At 42.8% G+C, this 25,283-nt stretch overlaps 1 protein-coding gene across 6 annotated transcripts in view; it reads left to right on the plus strand.

The window, feature by feature from the left end:
* MAGI1 (membrane associated guanylate kinase, WW and PDZ domain containing 1) overlaps positions 1–25,283 on the plus strand; it is a 709,255-nt gene that overhangs the window by 178,522 nt on the left and 505,450 nt on the right. The window lies entirely within an intron of this gene.

Raw genomic sequence — 25,283 nt, forward strand, 5'->3', positions numbered from 1 at the left:
TTTGACTAATTTTAATTGTCAGTAAGTTTTTCCTTATATAAAGCCTGTGTTTGCCTCTCCACAATTTCTGCTTCTTGCTCCTGGTTCTCCCCTCTCGGGCTGTGGAGAACAAATCGAAGCCTTGCGCTAAATGACAGCTTTTCAAATGCTTGAAGACAGTTGTCATGTTCCCTCCAAGACTTCTCTTCCCCAGCTTGAACATGTGTGTGTACCCACACGCACACACACACACACACACACACACACATACATGAAGAGAGACCTCTTTATTGATACACATATCCATATATATAGACACCACTGCCACTTTGTACTAAAGCCTTGCTTTTTTTCCCCACTTACTTCAAAGATAGATCTCAGTCTTCCAGGTGACAGGCAGCTTTGGCCAAGTGCTCTCAGAGGTCCCCAGCCTAGGCCAAGGATGCTAGGAAACCCCAGGGAAGAACCAGTAGGTTATCTTGTTGGATTATCAAGAGACAAACAAGCCCCCTGCAGCTTCTCATCTGGTCCATTGTGCCGGACAGCTTTGAGCTTGGAGATAGCCGTGGGAGTTGATTTATAAGCTGTTTCCATGGTCAGGGGAGTGATGAATGGGGCAGTGTTCTGAGCAGGTGGGAGTGTGTGCCAGGGGCTCTGCTGGGCTACATCACTATGCAAGGCATATTGCCCTTGGTAGGTGGGCTCCCCATGGTGGAACATTCCTGAGTATGTTTAGGGTGCCAAGCTGGGGCTGCTGCATGACCAGATCAGACATTTAGAGCTGGAACAGACTGGAACAGATCCCTCATTTTACAGAGGAGGAAATTGAGGGTCAGAGAATTGGTGCGACTTTTCCAGAGACAAACAGGTGATGTGGAAAAGTTATTCTCTTGAAGCTTCCCATTCAGAATATCAGTTGTCTCAGTCATTTTGAAGTGCACTGGCATCACTGAGGTACCAGATGCCTGACTGATATCATTGAGAAACTCTCACTGCAACTGGCCATGGGCTAATGGAATCTCCTCAGACAGAGAGAATGAACAAATGAAGGAATGAAAAAAACGTTTCTCAAACCTCTACTATGTGCCAAGCACTAGGCCTGGGTTCTTTGGCTACAGATAGGAAAAAAGTCACAGTTCCTGGCTTCAGGGAGTTTACATTGTAACAAGGAGATAGTTTCCACAGGGGAGATGGTGCCTGGAGGCATCGAATAGTTGGTTGATACACTCTTACACGAAGTAATGGTGGCACTGATCCAATTATGGTTCCTCAAACAAGAAGTGGGGAGGGGAGCGGTGGTCCTCCTGATCTCTGATGTCTGTAGGCAGGAAATATCAGGTCGCATGTAGGAGGGTCAGCACAGTGTAACATTTGTAGTTTAAGGAACTGGATTCAAATTCGATCTTTGACACTTAGAGCTGGTAAGACCTTGGGCAAGTTCTTTTTATCTCCCTGGGTCTTAGTTTCTCCATATGGGAAATTAGATGACCTTTCAATTCCCTGCACACACACACACACACACACACACACACACACACACACACACACACACACATACAGTGGATAGAGTACTGGGCCTGGATTCATTTTCTTGAGTTCACACCTGTCCTTATGGCCCTGGGCATGTCACTTAACCCTGTTTGCCTCAGTTTCCTCATTTGTAAAATGAGCTGGAGAAGGAAATGGCAAACTATTCCAGTATTTTTGCCAAGAAAACCTTGGCAGGTGCTAGGCAGGCCACCCTCCCCCCCCTTTCCTGTGACACCTGGCTTGGACTGGGTTCTCTGGAATCTCATAACTCATTTACAATGATTCTTTATTAGTCTTTTCATTGGTTGTTCCTCACCCTGACACAAGGCTTGCTAGACTCCTGTTTCAGATGAGGGAAATGAGACAAGGTTGTCAATGGAATTTTGCCCAATGATTCAGTTGTCCCGCTGAGACTGGATTGTTGGGTGGTCTCTGTGACTCGTTTTATTACTGGGTGACAGTTGCATGTTGTGTGGTAGGTAACTACAGTTTCCCCTTTTCTGTATTCATCATGGAACTCTGCCGACTGGGCTTCACGCTGCTGGCTTCTTTTAGTTAACAATGAACTCTTTTGGCCCTTTGGTTTTCTTGCTTTACAGACTTGTAATTTTGGTGTCACTTATGGAATTATTTGTTCGAACCTATAAAGTATAAACCCTGGATTTGGAGTCTACCCAGATTCAAATCCCATATTTGCTCCTTTGTGACTTTATGCAATTGTTCAACCAGTCTGGGATTCAGTTTCCTTATTTGGAAAACAGTGAGGTTGCACTTGATTACTTCTAATATCTGTCCCAGATCAAAATATGATAAACGTCGGCTGCTTTTGGACAGATCTGGAGGTCACTGATGCCTGACTTATGTGGGCCCTGCTTTGCTCAGGATTCTTTGGCCAGGGCCAAGAGTTTGTCCTTCAGTGTCAGCCTCCTGTGTTTGATCTACCCTCCTTTTCTTAATCATTTCCATTTAACTTAACTACCATCAAGTACCGACCCTGTTTCCCTCTTCCAGAACTTCCTACTCTACCCTGATGAGCAAGCCTTCAGCTTTTTAGATGTTGAGTGTTTTCAAGTTGCTGGTGCTCTGATGTCGGGGGTGTTTAACATCCCATAGACATTCATTAACTGGGACTGTAATGGCCGGAGGGAGGTGGTGTATTAAGGCTTAATGTGGTTATTATGTTGGGAGGGAGCACACAATGCCTCTGCTGGTCTCCAGGAGGCCGGCGAAAACACAATATTCCCTTCTTTTGTACATTGAGTTTAAATGAGCTTTTTATCAGCGAGGAGGGCAGATACAAGAACAGTGTGGCCCCAGTTATAGCAGCCCAATTTGGCTAACTGGAGGGATCCAATCACTTCCTATTTATACTGGATAACCAATTGTGTTACTTCTATAGTGGCCCTGTCAGCTCATGGGAAAACCTAGAGAACTGACAACCTGTAAAAATGATGAGACGCCCCAAAGGCCGGAGCAGTCAGTGATGGAGTGGATCGCTTCCTAGAGAAAGATCTCCTATCAGAGCTGGTGCTACATGATATGATACATGAGAGGCCAGAGGGGAAGGCCTGGAAGATCCTCATGGTGAGGCTGGCTTACTGCATCGGGGGACCTGGATGTATTCTCTTTGGTTTATTTGTCAGTCCTGCCAAAGTAGAGATATAGGCCTAGTGGCTAGCTACTCCTTACTCCTGCTCATTAACTTTCCTTTAATATACTGATTAAACACCGCTATTCCTACAAGCCCGCTAGAATGCAGGTATATGCCTTGAAGCAATGGGGGAGCTTGCTCCCCTCCATCCATCACCTTTGGGCCCAGCTCACCGTGGCTGCTGGTGCAGCGGAAGAGATCAGGAAAAGCCCACAAGCACAAGGAGACCAAGCCCAGGTGGGATGCTGGGTTGGGGTCCTTGATGGTTCTCACTGGATCTCTGGGACCAGAAGGCAAGCTCACTGACTTGAGTACAGAGTTATGCTCGTGATTGACCTTTCCCTATCACCAGAGGGATATGCTGCCAAAACAAATTCTTTTGTCATGTATTGAGGAGGAAAAAAATCACCTTCAAAAATGAAGGTGAAGAAGATTGGGGTGGAATTCCAGTTGTATTTTTTTTTTTTTTAGCAATCTTAGGTAAATTTAATTTATTCTAAATTAGTTTTTTTAATGGACAAAATTTTTTTTTTTCCCTCCTCCTCTCAGCACTAGGGATTGCCCCATGCAGCAAATATGCAGTCAAGCAAAACAAGACAACTATCTAAGATTAAAATATAGAGTAAGTTCCGTTATTTTTCAGTTGTGTCCAACTCCCTGTGACCCTGTTTGGGGTTTTCTTGGCAAAGATACTGGAGTGGTTTGCCATTTTCTTTCCATTTTACAGATGAGGAAACTGAGGCAAACAGGGTGAAACATCAGTGAGCTGCAGGTGCTGGGATAACTGCAGACGCAGTTGACAGTCCGTGGGTGATACCATCATGCCCACTCATGGTCTGTGGCCACAGGGCACTAAAAGTTGCCTTTTCCTTTACTCAGCAAGTGCCCATTTTAGCATAATTTAAGGCAAATAATGGGCCATATTTCTCTCTGCAACTGGCTTTAAAAGATCTTGTTGCCAAAGGTGATTTATAGCTGGGTAACCCTCCCTTTTCCCTGCCCAGGCTTCCCTTTGCTAAGGGGTGGTCAGTCTCAGAGGGGCTGAAGAGGGGGAAATGAGCGTAAATGAGCCTGCTCCCTACATCCGCCTCTCCTTCCCTGAGGACCTGCATGCTTGGCCGGGGTGACCTGGAGGAGAAGTTTCAGCAACCGTATCCCATAGTGCTTTCCCATGTGGCTCTCACCTGGGGATTCTATGACTATAACACATCCCCACAGCTGCCCTGGAAATATCTTACTTAACCCAGGGATCCCAGCAGTTCATCCTCAGAATTTCTGGCTACTTCTGCTCACATCTGATGCCTTATTGACCTAGGATTTAAATTAGAAGGGCTTGTATAAATTAGAGGTATTGTGGTGCCCAGGGGATCCACTTGGGGTCGGGAAGACCTGGGTTCAAATCCTGTGTACTAGCTGGGTGACCATGACAAAGGTTCTTAACCTCTCAGTGCCCTAGGCAGTTCTATAAGACTATAAGTTGTAGACAAGTTCTTAATTTACTACATATGTGGAGTCTCACATCCACAATAGGAGTTTTAAAAACCATTGGAATTTTAGGTCCAGATCTTCCCTATCTGTCCTAAAAAGTGTGTAAACCATTTTATGTAGAGGTTGTTTCTAAAATGCCTAGCATGGTGCTTGGTACACCATAGGCACTTAATAAATGCCTGCTGATTGATGGAGTGATCATCCAAAGAAATTCACTTTTCTCATGAATATTGACAAATGTTATGCATCTAGAAAAGAGGAGGAGTGTATTTAATTCTAGGTGTGCTTAACTTTAAGAAAACAACATGGAGAAATGATCTGAAACATTTTAAATCTTTGGAAAATAGAATTGTGCAGGGCATTTAAGATGACCTTTCCCAGTCTCCTTATTTCACACAGGAGGCAGTGGAATCCCAAACAGATAATAAATGCACTTTAGGTCAAACAGCGAGGTAAATGGCAGAGTCAGGATGCAGACCCAGGTCTCCTGACTTCCAGACCAGTACCCTTCCCACTAGCGGTCAATGTGTATTCTTTGATCATCTTCTATGCACTGTGTTACATGTATGAGGCACAGTAGAGTATATGTGAAGGTTCCTGTTCTCAAGGAATTGGTCATCTCATTTTGGGAAGAAAATGAACTCACATAAAATGGTAATGAAAGGACATTGGCAAACAACATGTGATTATGTTCCATTGGGAGGCTGACTTTAAGGGGAGTAGGAGCTTAAGGCAACAATTTATAAGCACTTCTTAGACACATCCTATGTGCCCGATGTTGTGTGGGCATACAAAGAAAGGCCTTCCTGCCCTCGAGGAGCTTACAGTCTAGGTAGGGAGACAACATGAAAACTACTATGTAAGTACAAAATATATACAGAATAAATTTAGGGTAATCACAGAAGGAAGCCACTAAAAGTGGAGGCTTTCATCTAACTAGGGTTGAGCAAAAAGGGCTTTAGGAACTGTCCAGGACAACAAGAGGTCAAAAACCTTTGCCATGTTCACCCAGCTAGTACATATGAGAAGCAGGACTTGAACCCAGATCTTCTTCATGCCATAGTGGATTCCCAACCCATTACATCCTGGGCACCGAAATTTAGTGGGTGCTGTTTTTGCAGAATAGAAATGCCTGAGTTTAGCATCTAGTTAGTGAGGATACTAATTAGAATTGGAAGCCAGCAGATATGGGGCTTCTTTCCCTCCTAGTCCCCACCACCCCCTCCTCCAGCCATACTCTATATGAGCTCTTCCCAGCCCAACCCTACTTTGTTAAACTTAGGACCGTGGAGGAGGGGAGCATCAGATAAACTTGTCATGGAAGACTTCATGGAGAAGCTATTAGCCTTGAATGATGGGTAGGGGTTAGATGAACAGAGGAAAGAGGGAAGGGCATCTCAGGTCAGAACACCAGGAATGAAAGCGTTAAGCATTCCCCGTTCATGGGACAGTAGGAGATCAGCCTGACTGTCAAAGACTGCATCTCTTGGGGAGTAAATCTGAATGGGTAGTTTGGGATCAAAGAAATGAGAGCCTTAACAGCCAGGCAGAACAGTTTAGACTTGACAAAGTAGGAAACAGGGAACCATCAAAGGATTTTGTCCAGAAGAATTATATCTAATAATAATAATGATTAACAAATTATATAGTGCCTACTATATTGCCAGGCTTTATGCTAAACATTTTATTAATATTATCTCATTTTAGTACTCACAACAATTCTGGGAGGTGGTAATATTTATATTGAAGATGAGGAAAGTGAGGCAAAGAAATTAAGTGACTTCAGCAGGGTCATACAGCCTGAGGCCAATTTGAACTCTTAACTCTGGGTCCGGCACTGTGTCCACTATGCCACCTAGCTGCCCTGTCTAAAATGGATTTTTTTTTTTTATGCAGCAGTGTTCATTAAGTAGTATTCCCCCCTCCCAAATTCATTTAGTTATTTATTATAGATTATCATATACTAATGTGATAATCACAATACCAATGTGTAATCTGCATTGAAAGAAAGAGTTTCTTCCCCTGGGAGTTCCCTACATCAAAGAAAGCACAGGTACTGTCTTGGATCCCTGTCCCTTTTCCTCTCTCTAGCTCTGTCTCATTCAGAGACAGGAAATCTCAGACTTTCCCCCATGTAATGAAATTACACAGTTCTTCAAAAATCCCTTGGCTTAGGAGTCAGATGATCTGTGTTCTGGTCTTACCACTGCTCCTGTCTGGTTCTGTGACTTTAGGCAGCTTGCTTAACTTCTGGTGATCAGTTTCCTCATTGACATGGAGACTGGCTGTGCTTTGGAATCCCCTTGACTTCCAAACTTCTGATTCCCTCTAATTATGTTGGTGACTTTTTTCTTTTTATAGGAGGTTATAAATGAGCAGGTCTTTCCTATTGAAATCAGTAAGATTGAATTTAACATGGATAAGTTTAAAGTTCTGTATTTCATTGAAAAATAAATTAAATGAATACAAGATGGAGCAGAGGCCTTGTTCCCTTGCCATCTTAGATGAAGAGTGCACAGGTGGGGTAAACTTGGTCACTGGAGACCTTTTTACATGAGACTCAGACTTTTGACATTGTACCATTCCATGAAATTCTTCCTAAAAAGGAAAAAAAAATGTGAGCTAATGAAACATTGAGAATCTAGATGATGACGTGATATAATTAACAGCTATGGAACTTGAAAAATTCCTGTTGGAAGTGGAAAAAATAAAAATTATTTAGCTAACACTTAAAACTTTGAAAATCTCGGTCTCATCTCTGCAGATTTATTAATAGCATCATGCAGCCAAGCAAAGTCAAAAATCTGTTGGATTAAAAATTAGCTGAATACTGCTTTGTGTAGAAGCATTCATGTATTGTTTCCATAACAACTGGCTCGTGCCACCCAAGTGAGGCAGGACACCTCTTTGATGCTTCATCAATTGGAGCATCAGCTCCATTGTGTCAACACAGATAAATAAAGACTTCAATTAATGCAAAAGCTTCCATTTGTCATGAACTCTGGCTAGATGGTGATTAGCATATTTGTAATCAGTGCATTGCTAAAATTATGGATTTGTGGAGAAATGTAGGAATAAAGTCTGCCCGACATCAGATGTTCTCTACTTGATTACCCTGAGACCCAGCTCTAAGGTCATTTGGTGTAGACCTTTCCTTTCTTTACATACTGGATATTTTAGACTTAATTGAAATTGCAAGAGGAGAATGAGGTTCAAGGTGAATCAGTCTTTCCAGATCCCCACCTTCCATGCCCAGAGAAGAGCTTTTCTTCCTTTAAACAGACCCATAATGTTTGTGTATTCCTTTTCTGTTACAACGTTCTACCATGCGTTAGTTATTTGTTTACAGGTCTTCCTAAGTTATGAGTTCCTTGAGGGTACAAAAAATGGCTTATTCATGTTTTCACTCCCCTCAGCTCCATAGTACTTTGCCAATTGTACAGGTTCCTGAAGTCTGGACACATAGGCCAAAATGCATCTTTTCTAGAAATGAAATGGATGAAATTTTCAACAACATTTTATTTAATTGGAATATTAACAAATAACATCTTGAATCTATGATACTCTTTTCCCCTTTATTTGGGGTCTACACTACCTAAGTTCTGTTCTTGAAGTTATATCACACAGGAACAGAGGCCATGGCTGATTTCACAGACACTCATTTGGGCCCTGATTTTGGCATGGAATACATTTCCATTTCCTTCCAGCTCATTTTACAAGATGAGGAAACTGAGGTAAACAGGGTGAAGTGACTTGCCCAGGGTCACACAGCTAATCAGTGTCTCAGGACAGATTTGAACTCAGGAAGATAGTCTTCCCAATTTCAAGCTAAGTGCTCAACCAACTAAACTTAGTAACTATTTACATTTATATCAACTGATTTCTCCATGTGAAAAATCCTACCCCCTTTTCAGTTTTTCTTGCTAAATCCCCAATAGAATTCATTAATTCTTTTTTGCCAATTTTTCTCATTCACTTCTTCTCTCTTAAGGTCCATCTCAGACTCTTACCACCTATGTGTGACTCTGAGAAAGTCACTTAGCCTTTCTTTGCCTCAGTTTCCTCATCTGTAAGATGACAGCCTGGGTTCAGTGACTTCTAAAGTCCCTGGAGCTCCAATTTTTCAATCGCATCAGCCTACTTAGCATGTGCTCCTTTCTTCAGGTTTGGAGTTTTCTACTTTGTCTTTTGAGCACTGAGCCTTTTCACAGTATTTTGCCCCCTTAATAAAATAGGTAAAAACTCAGGGGCAGCATCCACTTTCAGAATTCCAGCAGTCTTTCCCATGATTGTTGTTGTTTTTTTCATCACCAGATGACAAGGTGACCTTGTCAATCTCTGTGTAGGGATCTGTGTAGGAGGAAGAGAATGTCAAACTGTACCTGGTTTGGTCTAAATTAGATTAGGCATCTGAGTTCATCAGCTCGCTGCACTGGTGCATCCTTTCCATAATAGGACCTGGAATGCTAATCGGGATGCCATCTGTTATCAAGTCTTAAATTCTGCCACTTAGAAGCAAATGTTACGAAGCGAGAGGGGAAAGTTGGGAGTTGTGAAAGCTAGAATGTGAAATAGTCCTTACACACATTATAGGTGTGGGCACCGAGCTCTTTCCTGGGCTGGCCTGCAGCTCTGCAGTAGTCCTTTGGCCTTGTAGTTTTCTCATCCCTGGGTCTTCATGCCAGGCGCCTCACTGGTATGAAGGCAATGCATACATCAGGAGACTTGTTGCCTATTTTTAGGTCAAAATTTCCTTTTTCTTGCTCCAAAACACAAGTAATACATATTTCATGGGTAATGTATATACATGGGTGATGACTGTACCACAGACATAGTAGTGGCCTAAGATTTTTATTTAATCACAGTATTGAAATTGCCATCTACCCTCCTGTCTTTTTTAGTTTAATTTTTCTGGAAATCCTGAAAAAAATTTAAGGGACCCTTTCTTGAGTGACTTAACCTGAACTTTCTAAGAGCAAGGGGTATTTTTAGATAATGCTCTAGACTTAAAGTCAGGGAGACTTGCCCTCTGAGTCTTTCTAGAAGTCCGACTATGGGCAAGCCACTTAATATTATTCAGACTCAGTTTCCTTGAGTCAAGTCAACAAACATTTATGAAGATTTACTATGTACCAGGAGCTGTGTCAAGCATTGGGAATCCCAATACAAGCCAAAAGATGCATGGTCCCTATCCTCAAGGAGACTGCTCTGTAAGATGGGCATTTTTATTAATTATTATTATTGTTATTAATAATAATACCTATTTTAAAAAGTGATTTTGAGGATCAAATGAAATAATTTACGTAAAGTCCTCTGTAAATCTTCAATCGTTATATAAATGTTGGAAATTGATACTATTCTCTGCACATGGGTCTTTAATCAAGCAGCAAACATTTCTTAATCACCTACTGTGTGCTACAAAGATGGAAATGAAACCATTCCTGCCCTCAGGAGGCTCATAGCTGTTTCATCCCTAGGCATTCAGGAAGGCTGGCAAAGCAGAAAGCATTGGACTAAGCACGAAAAGACCTTGCTTGTAATCCCAGCCTTGCCCCTGCCTAGCTGTGTCACCTGGGGCAGTTGACCTTACCTCTCTGGGTGTGTTTCCTGAAGGCTTTGGAACAGATGAGCCCCAAGTTCTGTTCCCAGGTTAACATTGTGTGCTTGGTTAATTGTGTTGGAGGCTACACTCCCATTGGCTTAAAAGGCAGTTAGAAAGGACTGATGAAATTAATCTTAAAGATAAAAATCATAATTCAAAAAAAAAGGAACCTTTTGATAAACTTATTGTTTTTGTTTGTTGCTAATGCTATTGATAACGATTCACCATTAGACTTTTATTCCAAGATAGGGAGTGGGAATTGTATTTTCCCCGTTTTTGAGATAAGCCCCTGAGTCTGAGAGTTGTCTGAGGGTCTGGCTTTGAGCAGGGTCTTGAGTGCAGATTTCTGACCCCTGAGTAAGTAGGGGACTGCCCCACCCCCACCCCATTACAGACAGTACTTCTCAGGGAACTTCTTTCCCACAGTGCCTTGCATTCATTAGGTGCTTAATACATTTGATTGGAATTTCATTGATAAGAAGCCTATTTACTCCAGGAAAATTTCTTAATTGAAGAAGAAATAATGCAAAAAACAGAGGAATCATTTTTAACCCAATTAAAAGCCCTCAGCTTCAGGGTGTGGTGAGGGAAGGCTCTTGTCACTCAGGTTGCTAACAATTTCACCTAGTTGCCCTTTCACAACCCATAAGTTAATATTTTTTCCAGAAGTCCGAGAATCCAGTTGGCTTTTCTGTAACAACTCAAGCTAACAGACGTTTATTAATGTCCAACCATGTCCATTCAAAGGTCATCTGATTAGAGAGTCATAGATGGAGAACCAGAAGGATGGAGAAAACATTGTACTACACCTGGAGTAACATTGTTGTTGTTATTGTTGGTGTGTGTTTGTGTGTGTGTGTGTGTGTGTGTGTGTGTGTGTGTGTGTGTGTGAAAAAGAGAGAGAGAGAGAGAGAGAGAGAGAGCAAACATGCTCATATCTAAAACATGCCCACATAAGTAAACAGTATACACTCTCAGAGAGGTGAGTGTTCCAAGCTCTGGGGGATCATGAAAGGCCTGGTGTAGGAGGGAGGGGACCAGAGCTATGCTTTGAAGGAAGTAGGACTTCTAAGGGTCCAAGGTGAGGAGGGAGCCAGTCCCGGTGTGGAGGATATAAGTGGAGGAGGCATATCAAGCTCTGGGAACAAGTCAGCCATTTGGACTTGAGTCTAGATTGTCCGAAGGGGGATAATTGTCAAATGTCTGGAAAAACAAATCAGGGCCAGGTCTTGGATGGTGGGCTTTAAATACCAAACCGAGAAGTTTGTATTTTGAACTTGGAAAAATAGAAAGCCCCTGAAATGATTCGAAATGAATATGAAAATACAAAACATTCCTTAAGCATGTCACGTTTTAGTGAATTTTCTTTTACTTTCAGTGTTCAGAGAAGTGAATGTTTAGCCTTTTTGCAACTGGCTTGAAAAGAATGCTGAGAAAATCTTCACCCAAGACTGCCTTTAGGGAAAAAAAAAGACCAACCCCTTCCTTCTCTTGGCCAATAAATTCACCAGCTTTGCAGTGACAACTTTAAACCTCGAACTGAAATGACTTGAAGGAAATCAGATACCCCACAAGTTGGGGGAGCCTTCCTAAGAAAACAGTCATTTTCTTATGTGGCCAACCAGGCCTCTAAGTTACTTTCAATTCGTTTTAATTACAGATTGCCTGTCAGCCCCCTTTGAAGTGTCTTATTATCATAAGTGGAACAGTAATGGGTCCATGGGGAGAAGAGTAAATGTCCTTCAGTGCTGGGGTGGTTTCACAGTCCATAGGAGGTCAATGGAAGCACGTCAGTAGTACCTTGTTGAACATTGCAGGTGGTACGAGAGATCCCAGGTTACTTTCCTGAGACCTCGAACAGTCCCCCACCTCCCCTGTAATTCTTCCAGCTGTTTCCTTTTTCATTTTGCTTTATTTGAAGGCACATTCAATAAAACATGCATTCCTCAAGGGGAAGATAATTTTAGGGCTGGTCTGCCACATTGAATGCTCATTTGTGCCCCCCCCCCCTCTTATTTGCGGACCTCTGATTTAGGGGAAGGGCTGGTATGAACTGGTGCTTTTTTTATTTCCCTACTGGCTTTTATGATAACCGAGTTTGAGAGTGTCTTGGGGAGGATTCGGGATTCTGGTGGGGAAGTCCTGGCGCTGAGGTTTAGAGAGGGAGGGGGTGCTGCTGCCAGCTGTATTCTCCTCCACTATTGAAAAGTCCAGAAAAAAACAGGTGATACCAGATGCCCCGTTGGCTCTTGGACATCATTGGTGTGAAGGAGCAAAGGGCCAAATATTTGAGTTCCTGTTATAGACAGGGTTCAAAACCAAATGTAGCATGGCTCTTGGCTTCATGGAGTTTATAATCTAGTAGAGTAAAGGGAAGAGTGGTGCACCACTGACTAGGATATGAGAGGTAGCGCACAGTAGGAGGCATGTGCAAAGGGCTGTGCTAGTTCTCAGAAAGAAGAGGTCACTTTTAGGATTTCCTGGGTGGGGCACCTTCTTGCCCCTTGGGAATTTCTACCTTTCTCTGTGCCCTGAAGCTGTAAACTGGAAAGATCTTCAAACACTTCCTCTCATTTTCTAGAGGAAGAAACTAAAGCCAGAGAGAAAAAGTGATTTGCTCAAAGTCATATATTTAGTGTTAAAGCCAAGTCTGGCCTTTTGAGCCCAGTCCTTTGACCATGGTGTAGAGCCTCCTTTCACATAGTGTGGGCATGAGAAAGAGAGAAAAGAGAGAAGAGAGACGGGAGAAGGGGAGAGGGAGAGGGAGGAGAGTGACATGGGAACGTTGTACATGTGAATTGAGAAAACCATACACCACTTTTAAGAAATCATAAATCTTTTGAAGAATTGAAATAGAGACACAGGAGTCCAATGACCAGGTATTATAGTGTGGTGATTGTGTTAAATCAGACAGTGATAAGCATTTATTGTGTGTCCATGATGTGCCTTGTACGGATAATTTGTATTCTCGTATCAGTGACAGGCAGAGGCAGTGCAGCATTATGACTGCCGAGCCTGCCTGGAAATCAGGAATGAATAAATGAGTGAATGAAAAACATTTAAGAGACCTGGATTTGAATCTTGCCTTTGACATGTACTGAGAGCTTTGCGGCTGGTCATGTCCATTTAAGTTCTCTGTATCCTAGGAAACTCTCAAAGACTGTACATTACAGAGAAGGTGATGATATGCCTTGGTAGATCCTCACCAGGATCTCCTTATGACCCCTTCCCAATCTCTCTTTCTGTGTCTCTTTCTTCTCTTCCTCTTACCCTCCCTCCCTCTTCTTTCTCTCTCTTATTAGTGGGGAAATTTTCAACTTGCAGTAACAATCATGAGACTAAGATGCTGCTTCAAATTGGGGTATGGGAATACAGATATTTTTGATGACTGCCCAGCATTTATGGTCTAGAGAAAGCAGATGCTCATTTCTAGAAATTTCATTGAGTAGAGAAAAGTTAGTATGGGGGAAAGAATCTGTTCAGGTCCGAATTACAGGATCTTGGCGCTGGAAGGCCGCCATCACAATCTGTAGCCAAACAAAAACGTCCCCTAGTAGATATGTCTCACAAGTGTTCAGTCAGCCTTTGCTTGAAAACTACCGAAGCGCTGGAGACAACATCTTCCAAAAAAGCTCGTTCAGTTTTGAACTATTCTGATTTTTAGGAAGTTGTTGATTGAGTATCAAGCCTATATTCACCTCTTTGGGTCTCCCCTGTTATTTCCAATTCTGCCTTCTAGGGCAGTACAGAACAAGTCTTAGCTCTCTTCCAGGCCCATCAATGCTCAATGTCAAACATCTTGGAATCTTCTCATGGCATGATCTGGAGGCCCTTCCCCATCCTCATTCTTTCCAGTTTATCAGTCTCTTTCCTAAAATATGTCACCCAGAACTGAAGACTACAGATGCGGTCTGGTCACCCGTAGGCAGTACAATACATATTAGTCTCCAAAGTGGCCGCTATTAATCTCAAAAAGTGGGTTTTAAGCTCCAGCTGCAAGACTTTTGCACACAGATGAGAGCCTGAGCAGAAGCATCTTGGCCAGGCAGAGCCAGTCTTTCCTAACTGGGAGGGCAGAAAACGAGAGCTCTCTCCATGTCATGAATTTCCACCCTCACCAATGTTAATAATTTGAGGTTTTGTAGGCATTCAGTCATCTGCCTTAGATTTCATGTTGCCATTGACTTTGGACTTGCGGAGCTTTAAATCTCCGTGTGGAAGAATCTGTCTTTGATTTGTGATTGGACATGCTACACTTGCTTAGCTGATAGGATTTCTGTACTTATCATAGAGAAAAATAAAAATGCCTCGAGTGATCAGCTGGCAACTTTTTATATAATCATTTCATTTGGTAGCAATACTCAGAAAAAAAAAGGGCTAAACCTCAGAGTTCTAAGAAAGGCTAAGATATAATATTTTAAAAGACAGAACGCTCAGAATATGCTTAAGTCTCTTCCCTCCACCCTCCACTCCCCCCAGTGAAACTGCTTAACAATTCACTTCTTATTTAAAAATTTTAAAAATAGCTTTTTTGTCTTTTATGCCACAGTCATATCTGGCTACAGTTGCCTCCGTCAGACAGCATGTGTAAATTTATGCACCCAAAGTCCCTACTTTTAAGAGGACAGAATTGTATTTTGTACTTTTCTATTTCCTGGACCAAGATCGGTCATTCCAATTAATCTGAACTCTTCCCTTTTCTCATCCTTTTCATTTACATCTACCATTGTGTATATTGTTGCCCTGGTTCTCCTTTCTTCACCCAGATTGGCTTGCTAGAGGTTTGCCTAAGGTTTTCTGTATTCCTCGTTTTCATCCTTTCTTGGAACACAATAATATTTTATTATCTTCCTAGACCAGAATTTGGTTGGCCATTCACTACTTCATGGGGACCCATTCTGTTTCCAGTTCTCTGCCATCAAAAAAGTGCTAACAAAGATTTGGTCATATATGGGATTTTCTTTCTCTTTTTGACATTAAGTATACACCCATTGGTGGGAGACCTGGACCAAAGATTATGAATAGTTTATTCACTTTTTCCCCCTCATTATTTCTAGTCCTTTTCCAGAATACTTGACTGTTGTTCAGTCACGTCTGACTCTTTGTGACCCCATTTGGGGTTTTCTTGGCAGAGATACAGGAGAGGTTTGTCATTTCCTTCTCCAGTTCATTTTACAGATGAGGAAACTGAGGCAAATGGGTGAAGTGACTTGCCCAGGGTCACACAGCTAGTAAGTGTGAGTTTGAACTCAGGTCCTCCTGACTCCAGGCCCAACGCTCTATCTGCTTCACCATCTATCTGCCCACAGTCATTTCAACACAGGGATGATTTCCATCTTGAATCATCTATGCCAGTTTAATAGGTGGAAACTAGAAGCTCGGAGTTGTCTTAATGTGCATTTCTTAGTGATTTAGTGACATTTTAAAAAATCTGATTATTGGTCATTTAAGGACAATTTCTTTTGAAAACTGTTCATCTTCTGACCACTTACCTGTTGTAGGAATAACTCTTGGTCACATAAAGGGCTTAAATGTCTTCAAAGTCTTTTCCAGCTCTAAATCTACAACCTGGTGAGCCCAGACCAAACAGATTGAGGGTTGGTGGAGAGTCCGAAATTCATTGTGCATCTGTCAAGATCAACCGTACTCCCTGCATGAACCTTTTTTTTTTTTTGAGTCAAGCTTTTTTATTTAATGTTACAAAAAATATTTAGTCAAACAAACCAAAGCCCATGTCATCATAGGACTCCTCGGATTCTTCTTTTTTTGCTTCCTCCTTCTTCTTCTCCTCAACGGGGGCAGTTGTGCTAGCAGGAGCAGCCCCTCCAGCAGGGGCAGCATCACCAGCTCCTACATTGCAGATGAGGCTTGCAATGTTTACATTGATCAGGGCCTTTACAAATAATCCAGGCTGCTTTAATGAGGGCATTGATTTTATCCTCCATGACTGTAACCTCATCGTCGTGAAGGATGAGGGCAGAGTAGACGCAAGCGAGTTTGGCGGGGATGGCCATTTCAGCAGAAGGATGAGGAGACGCATGTTTGTAGTGGTGCTAGTCGCTGGCTGAAGCGAGGGTTCACCCCAACTCAGCCTTAGCTTCCGGTGAAGAACCAAGCACCTTACATACAGCTGAAGAGAAACTGCATGAACCTTCTTTAGAGGTCTCAGTAAACCTTTAGAAAAGCAAGGTTTACGTTGAACTGTTTCTTTCAACCAACATGTGGAGGAGACTAGCTAGGGCTGAATTAATTAACTCTACTGAGTTTTTTCTTTCTTCACTGAGTGTATGTATGTGTGTATGTCCGTCTGTGTGTATCTACAAGTGCCTCCCTGTCAATTTGGACTGTTCCCAAGGTGAGGAATCTTGGGGTTCTGGGCTTGACCGTATTATCACTACTCGATGGAACTGGTCCTCATGTCAGGGAAGGCCTATCCTCTTTGCCTGGTGCTTCTACAATGCTGACTTTTCATTCTTTTAACCACTTAGGTGATTGAACAAGCAATTCTGACGGTCATTACCAATGAACCATTTTGCTGAGTTAAAACAAAATTTAAAATGCTATGAATATTCAACAAGGATATTGAAAACAAAAAAATACTACCTACATAATAATAGTTAACACTAATGTTGTATATAATTATTATCTCAGCGTATCATTTCATTTGATCCTGAAACAATCCTTTGGTGTAAGTGCCTTTATTATCCCCACTGTATAGCTGAAGAAACTGAGGCTGAGAGGGATAAGTGACTCTCAAAGGGGCTCAGAGCTAGTAAGTGTCTGAGTCAGGATTCGGACTCAGGTCTGATACGCAATCCAGTACTCCACCACTCTACCTAGCTGCATCAAAAAACTAGAAAGAGTGTGGATGACTGTTGTTTGGGGTCTGGCATTCATTGAATGGAATATTTTCTTGCTGCAATAACTGATAACATGTATGGGAAGGCTTCTATGAAGAGATGCCGTTAAAGAAAGCAGAATCACCTGGCCACTGCATACAGTGACCTCAGTAAGAGAAATGAGGACACTGAGAAGCAGTTAATTAAATGCTCCTTCTCTATCACTTTGAATTCACTTTATACATATTTTGTATTTATTTTTATGCATAAGTAGCTAACACATCAATTAAACACCTACTGTATGCCAGGCACTGTGATAAGTGGGGTATGCAAATACAAGGAGGCAAGACAGTGCTGCCCTCAAGGAGCTTGTCTTCTATGTATAAGACAACACATCCGGGGAACTCAAATGAGTATTGGGAGAATGGGAGGGATCCAGGGAGTCCATCTCTCTGTTGGCAGGGAGATGAGAGTGATGGCGGAAGTGTAGGCAACCTGGTGAAGAGAGGTCCAGGAAGGGGCATGGAGGCCTGGTAAAAACAAGGAGAAAGCTCATCTCTGAGAGCCATCATTCCCCTCCAGGAGGAATAGTTTCCTTGATAATAGGGATTATTTCATTTTTCTCTTTGAATCTCCAGTTTCTAGTATAGTACCAGCAACATAATTAAGTATGCTTAATACATGCTTATGGAATGAATGAAAGATAAATTACGATGAGCAATCTTGTTACTGGAGGACTGATGAGGAAATAAACCTTCCTTAGGAGAGAAGTGGGGGACTATTGGTATGGAATGTGCCATCCATAGGTTGTTTTTTTTGGGGTGGGTGGGTAGTTCTGTTGCTTGGCTCTGCCTAAATGTTTTCCTTTGTTGTTAGGATGGGTAATGCCAGGACTGGTGTGGTACAAAGATAGGGAGGATAGAGTGTGAAGAGAAAATTACTTTATCCCAAGATAAAAGCCAAGAGGCAACCATAAAACTTTAAAACAATCTCACAGAATGCATATTGCCTTCCTTCAGCGTTTGGTCACACCCCTGCTCTGTTTTGTTAAGTGGCCACACAGTTTAAGAGTCAGATCCCTAATGATACCCTCCCAATTCCACAAGGCTGGGCTGGGCCTCTGGAGATGGGTGGATAAGTAAAGAAAGGCAGGGAGTTGGATGGGCAGGTTCGAATGGGTGAATGAGGCTGTGGTTGGCCTCTAATTGGTAGGGGAGCTTTCTGTCCTGAAACAGGTCAAGAGTGATAGGAGTTTTGCTTGTCTAGTAAGCAGATTGCTATTTAATTTGAGAAGGAAGAGGAGAGAGGAGAGAGCCAGTCTAGAAGGAAAGAATTGGAAAGGTCTGTTGCCAACTCACTGCCTTATATTTCATGCCCATGTGGAGAATGGAACATACAAGGTTGTGAAAAAAAAATAGAAAGAAAGAGAGAGAGAAAAAAAGAAAGAAATAGTTATTCTCTACATCTTTGCCCTTGGGAAGCCTGTAGGCTCTCAGGTCCCCTGGGAAAGCAGGAAGTAGTTATACAGAAGCAATTCTGCCAGGACCCAAATATTTCTTCCAGAAGGAAATTATTTCAGGTAAAATCTAAGCATTTCTATGCCAGAGACTGGGATGTGTACAAAAAAATGTCAACAAGTGTGAATTTATTTAGTGATTAAGTGATTTCCCCCCTGTTTTTTCAGTATATTTTAGACCAGAGTGTTAGTAAAATGGAGACATTGTCATCCTTTAAGGTAAAATACCAAAACACCCTCCCCAAACTCGATTGTGTAACTTGCTCTTCAGGAAACAACAGTTCCATAATTCATAGTGTTGTGAATTGTTTTGATGTCAGAAAAATGAGACTCTAATTTGGCTGAGGCAAAATAGCATGGAGGAAAAACCACAGCAGGAAACTGCTACCTAGTGGAATAAAAATGAATGTACTTGGCCTATCGATGTTTAAATACTTTAGGAATGAAACGGACTCCTTGTAAAATATCTGCTCTCAGGTCCAGCAACAAGTGGGACCCAATGGGTCAGTTTCCTATGGGGCTTGAACCAGTTTTGAAGGACAGCTGAAATTACTCAGTCTCTGAGCTGGCTGATTCCCTGACAATCTGGGAACTCTGTCACATAATGAATGCTCAAATTCCAGGCCTGGGTGCCAGGTTCACACAGCACACTGTGTGAACACCTGCATTTGCTCCTAGCTAAGCTGGTGGAGGAAAGAGGGATGGGAGACGTAGAGAGATGGAATGTGGCCGGAATGAGGGAGCCAGTGTGGGATATGCCTATCCTGAGGATTCAGGGAGATGAAAGATCTGGCCTAGAATCGTTACAAGTGTTGATCCCATCAGTTAGTCTACCAACAAATGTTTATTGTGGCCAAGCCTTGAGTTAAATAAACATTATGGGAAAAAACAGCAATATGCAGAATGTCTCTTATCTCTCTCCCTTCCCCTTCCCACTGGCCCCATGCTTAGCTAACAAAGCGTGTATGTGTGTGTGTGTGTGTGTGTGTGTGTGTGTGTGTGTGTCTGTCTGTCTGTCTGTCTGTCTCCTGCACCTGGCTTAATTCCTTACATAGAGCAGGAATTGAATAAATCTTTGTTGAATTGGATCACATTGAACCGATAGCATCCCTTCATTGTCCCATTGGTAGGGGAATGATACTGCCATCTTATGAGTGTGGCCTTTAAAGAGGGAAAAAGTTTGTGGTTGGATTTTGCCTTGGGTCTTAGAACAGATAGAGGAGAGAGGGAGGTGATGGATCCTGGAAGGAGATATGTATGTCCATGATACACAGAATACACAACAGATCTTAAACAAAGATGGTGTAATGGATGAGATAGGATGGAAAGCATCCTAGACCCGGGTTCAAATCCCAGCTCTGGCACTTATTACCCATAATGACTGGGGGCAGACCACGAGGCAGCCACGTATGATGGATACAATGCTGGATCTGGAATCAGATCAGGCCTCATCTACTTATTCGCTATGGAACCCTGGTTACTAGACCTAGTTCAGCCACTAGACTGAACCTTTCTGCTTCTCTTTCTTCATCTGTTAAAATGAGGGGGTGGGATTTGACCTCCAGGGTGGCTTCTGGCTCTGAATCTTTGATCCTCGGTCCTCAGTTTTCATCTGTAGCATGAGGAGGGTGAGATTTGAGGATCTCTAAAGTTCATTTCAGCCCTGTATCTATGGTCCTGGGATCTGAGATGCTTTGAGTTGTTTGCAATAGTGATGGATTGTCTTCAGCCTTCCATACTCCCACCCTCCCACTTTGGGCTAATAGTATACATCCATTGTAAAGCAGCTGTGCTTAGTGGTGTAGCCCGAGGCTGTGTTAGTGATGCTGGTGAAGGATTTTCTGGGGAGATGTGCCAGTTTTACTCTTTAGCAGAAAACAAATCCTGTTGAGACTCTGAAACTATGTCTTTTAAGATTTTTAAATAGCACTAGCTTAGTTTCACCTGTTTGGGCATATTTGATACAAAAGAGAGTCAGGAGATCTTGGTACTAGTCCCAGTTCTGCCGCTGGTTGACTCTGTGACTTGAAGGATTGCTTAACCTTTCTAGGCCCAAGATTGTTTCCTCATTTCTAGGGATGCATCAAGCTTATGATTCTATAAAAAACTGCTTTTATTTTAAAAAGGAATTTTTTTTTTTTTTTAGTGCATCAACTAGATAAAAACACCAGTAAATTCCTCAGTCAGTCAGCTGCATTTATTAAGCACTTGTGTTCTAGGCATCTAGGTGATGCAGAGGATAGAGTGCAGGGCCTGGAGTCAGGAAGACTTACCTTCCTGGGTTCAAATCCAGCCTCAGACTCCTACTAGCTCTGTGACCCTGGGCAAGTCATTGAACCCAGCTTGCCTCATATTATTACTCTTTGGTGAAATGAATTGGAGAAGGAAATGGCAAACCACTCCAGTATCTGCCAAGAAAACCCCAAATGAGGTCACAAAGAGCTGGAAAAGACTGAAAAATGGCTAAACAACAACATATTCTAAGCATTGGAAATAAAAAGAAAAGCATATGGTCTTTGCTATGAAGGAGCTCCCATTATGGGAAGGGGTACATAGAAGATCTATACAGAGAGGGAAGGCACTAGGAGAGGAGATATGCCCAGGGGAGAGACCTGTGCCAGGTCTCCTGTAGAACATGGGTTTGAGATGATTCTTGAGGAAGCTGGAGAAGCCAGGTGTCCGAGGTGAGGAGGGAGGGCATTCCAGGCATGGGTCAGAGCCAGTACCAAGGTACAGGGTCAGGAGATGGAATCTCCCATGTTATCAATAGCTCAAGGAGCTCACGTTCTAATAAGTCACATGCCAATAACTAGGTACATACTGGATATATGCAGTGTAAACTGCAGATAATGGGAGGGAGGGCCCTGGCAGTCGGGGTGGTAGGGAGAGGGAGAAAGGGAAAGACCACCCGCAGAGTTTGCCCAATGGAAAAGCATCCTAAATTTAAATTGAATTGAATCTTAACATTTTATATGAGATCTTATTTCTTGGTAAGTTGAATGATATTAAAATATGACAGAAGGCAGCCTGCACCCCTAGGGTTAACATCTGGATTTGTTCCATGCTTATTTTTAGTAAAGGCAATGATGACAGCCAGCCCTGGGCACAGGAGGGCTGCCTCAGTGGTTGGCATGTTGCACAGTCCGCTGCTGAAAGATGTGCGAGGATGAGACTCTAGGAGATTTGGAAGAGCCTTTCTCAGCCCCTGGAGGGCTTATTTGGAAGTGTTCTCTGAAAGCAGCAGTTTTCTGAGACATTTTGGCTGTGGAAGCTGCCACACAGACCCTGGGATGCAGGCACATGTTGCCTTAGAAATGACATCTGCCTGCTCATGATTGGCATGGGGATGCTGTGCCCAGACACAACACATGTTTTATTGGAGTTGAAAAACACTACTCTGTATGTAGGCTGAGAGGGCAGAAACCTACCTTAGGAAGGAGGGACCTGACTCTTTACCTGTTCTCTGGTTGGCCTGAGGTAATGATGGGAGACAGTCTATTTAGTGGACTGAGCGCCAGCCTCGTAGTGAGGAAGCGCTCTTCTCAGCTCTTGACGTGACTGCCCACATCACCCTGGGCGAGTGCCCAGGGCAACGTTCTAAATCCATAAATTATCTAGCAGGTGCCCATCTGCATGGAGAGAGGAAGTTTTGCAGTGGGAGTTCCCTATACCAGTGAAATCACAAGTCTAGTTTAAAAAAAGAAGTCTTAGAAAACCTTTCTCTAAATGTGAGAAGTTGAAGTCTCTGTTGGGAAAATGGCATTGGTGTGGGGATGCTTAACCTCAGCAAGCTTCTTGTACGTGGCAGCCAAGGTATCGCAGAGGGAAAACGGGGGGCCGTAGGTGGAATTGGTTGTCCTGGAAGGAAGCGAATTTCCATGACTTGTGTAACACATTTACTATTTAGTACATTGACAGTGAGATATAATTACAGCCTGGACGTCACTGGAGGTCCTCGAGCAGAGGATGGATGGACAACCACTTGTTGACTGAGTTGATATAGGGATAGATTTAGGAGTAGAAGGGGCCTTAGCAGGCATCTTGTGTGGTCCCCTCAATTTACAGTTGAGGAGACTGAGACAGAGAGAAGGACGTGCCTGGCCTGAGGTCAGGCCCATCACAAGTAGCAGAGCTAAGACTCAATCCTAAGTCCTTTAACTTTTAGTCCCTTCCCTTCCTACTGCATTCTTGTTCAGGTATGGACTGTGGACATGTTCTAGATGACTGTTGAGGTCTCTTCCAACCCTACACTTTCATGATTCTGTGAGATGGAAGCTGGTTCTGTCCTCACTGAAGCTATCCAGCTCTAGTACCCCAGATCCCTCCTTGCCCCTTTCACTACCATCCATTCCCTGTCTGCCCATTCTCCGTCCCCGAGCAGAGAAGAAACTCCTGCAGCTTTGAAGACCATGACCTCTCCATTCAGATGCTTGTGCCTCTAAACAGTAGAAGCAGCTCAGGGTGAAAGGCAATGCCTCTCCTTTTTCTACTCTTGGCAAAGCACTTTTCTCTTTATAAATCTTTTCCTTCCTTCTGAAGCCATCTAGTCATCCCCTCTCCTACTGTATTAATACTGGAAGGCAGCTATTCAATTTCTTTTTAAGTCTTCCCTTCTCCAGAATAAATGTACCCAGTTTCTTTAACTAAGTCACTATCTTCATTGTCCTCAAATGAACACTCTCTAGTCTATTGCTTCCCTTCCTTCAATATGGCACTCAGGACTGTGCACGGTACTCCAAATGTGGCCAGACTAGGACTGAGGACAGCGGGGACCTCCCTGGGCCTGAATGTTCTCTCTGGAGGACCCTGGAGGTGTGCAAGATAGAACAGTACATGCTGCTTTTTATTCTTGGCACACACATATGTATATGTGTGTGTGTGTGTATATATGTATATATACATAATATATGTTAAATATACACACATGCAATATATACCCATATATTTAAATTGAACATTATGTATGCCATATATATGTATGTGTGTGTGAGTGTAGATATAGAGACACATAGGGAGTTTATAATAGTCTCACTATATAAACAGCAAGGCTTAAGATTGTAGGTTCTGAGTTTTCCAAGTTTCAGATTTTTCAGAATACTATGGGGAATGCCAAGGTAAAAATGTAGGCTTAATAATATGAAAAAACAGACATGTTTTTGGAGCTCTCTTGGGATTTCACCAATGTGGGGGCGTTCCCAGGGAGGAAACTGCCTCCACTAGTGCAGACAGGCACCTTCTCAGCAACTTATAGTTCTAGAGAATTGCCAAGGGACCCTGAGAGTTTTTAAAGTGACTTGCCCAGGGTAACACTGCCACTCTGCATCAGATGAGGGACTTGAACCTGGGCCCTCCTGACTTGAGGCCAGTCCTCTGTAACTAATGTTTTTAAGGTTCTTTAATATTTGCAAAGTGATGCACAGGCATTATCTAGTTTGATCCTGACCACCACCCCGTGAGGTAAATGTTTCAGGTATTATTTAGCTCCATTTTACTGGTGAGGAGACTGAGGCTTATAAAGATAAGACCAGGGTTACATAGCCAGTGAGCCTCAGAGGCAGATTTTGAACCTATGTCTTCCTAGTGCCAAGTCTGGCATGCTGTCTGGGATACCATTCTGCCCCCAACACATGAGGAACCATGGGAGGTGTTGCTGCAAGTCCAAACCAAAGCTTTCTCTAAACTACAGCGCAGTCTCTGGTTATACCCATCAATCAATCCCTTCCATGCATTTTTAGGATTCAGCTTCTTTGAGCCAGCCTTTCTGTTCAGTCCTAGGTTTCCAGGTACAACAGGGAGACAGCCCTAGTCCTCAGGTAAGCATATTTTCCTGCCTAGGTGAGACCTCTGTAATGTGTGTACCATTTCCTCACATGAGCAGCATGATTACTCTCTAATGACTTAGCAGCAAAACTGAGGCATGTAAACATTAGGAAAATCAAGCATTCTCAAACCTATACATCTCTCTTTTTCCAAAGGCAGTTCCTTAACTTCGAGGGATCCATTTTATGTTGAGAATGAAAGTGTCTTTTAAAGTCTGAATTTAAAAAAAAGCAACAACATCCTACAGCATCTCAGTTATTTTAGAGATCTATTTTCAGACTGCTGAATGACCAGCTGTAGGTTTTTTCCACCTTCCATAGAAAGCTCTGGCCATTATCTGGCAGGATGCACCAACAAAGCTGCCTTAGCGGCCTCCCGTTCATCTCCAATGTTTGCTTGCCATCTGTCAATGGGACGTGATAGATGCTATCTTGCCTGCCATCCTGAAACAGAGAGTTGAGCTTCCAAGCATGCTCTGCCATTTATTATTTTCATCCACCAAATAAAATGCAAAACTCAGATAAAGCAAGAGGAGACAGCTCTCCCTAAATCAGTGTCTCTGAATCCGTGCCCCTTTTGCTGGTTTATGTTGGGTTTTATGGATGGGAAATGGTGGGCCCGTCTTCCCATCTCTGCCTTGCTTTAACACCCTGTTAAGGTCCAGGTACCCTGGGTGCTGTTACTATGGTGGCCCATGATAGGCTGACTTGGGGTTATGTTTACCCGGAAACTTGGCTTGGTCCCTGGTAATCTCTGTTAGGTTGTTCAGCTCTCTTATCAGATTTAGGAAGCATCGACTTATTAAGCTGACACTTGCTGGGTTTTTATTAATATCTGCCTGACAGAAGCAGGGTGGCC

Source organism: Trichosurus vulpecula, chromosome 9, assembly GCF_011100635.1.
Source record: "Trichosurus vulpecula isolate mTriVul1 chromosome 9, mTriVul1.pri, whole genome shotgun sequence".
Classification (NCBI taxonomy): Eukaryota; Metazoa; Chordata; class Mammalia; order Diprotodontia; family Phalangeridae; genus Trichosurus; species Trichosurus vulpecula.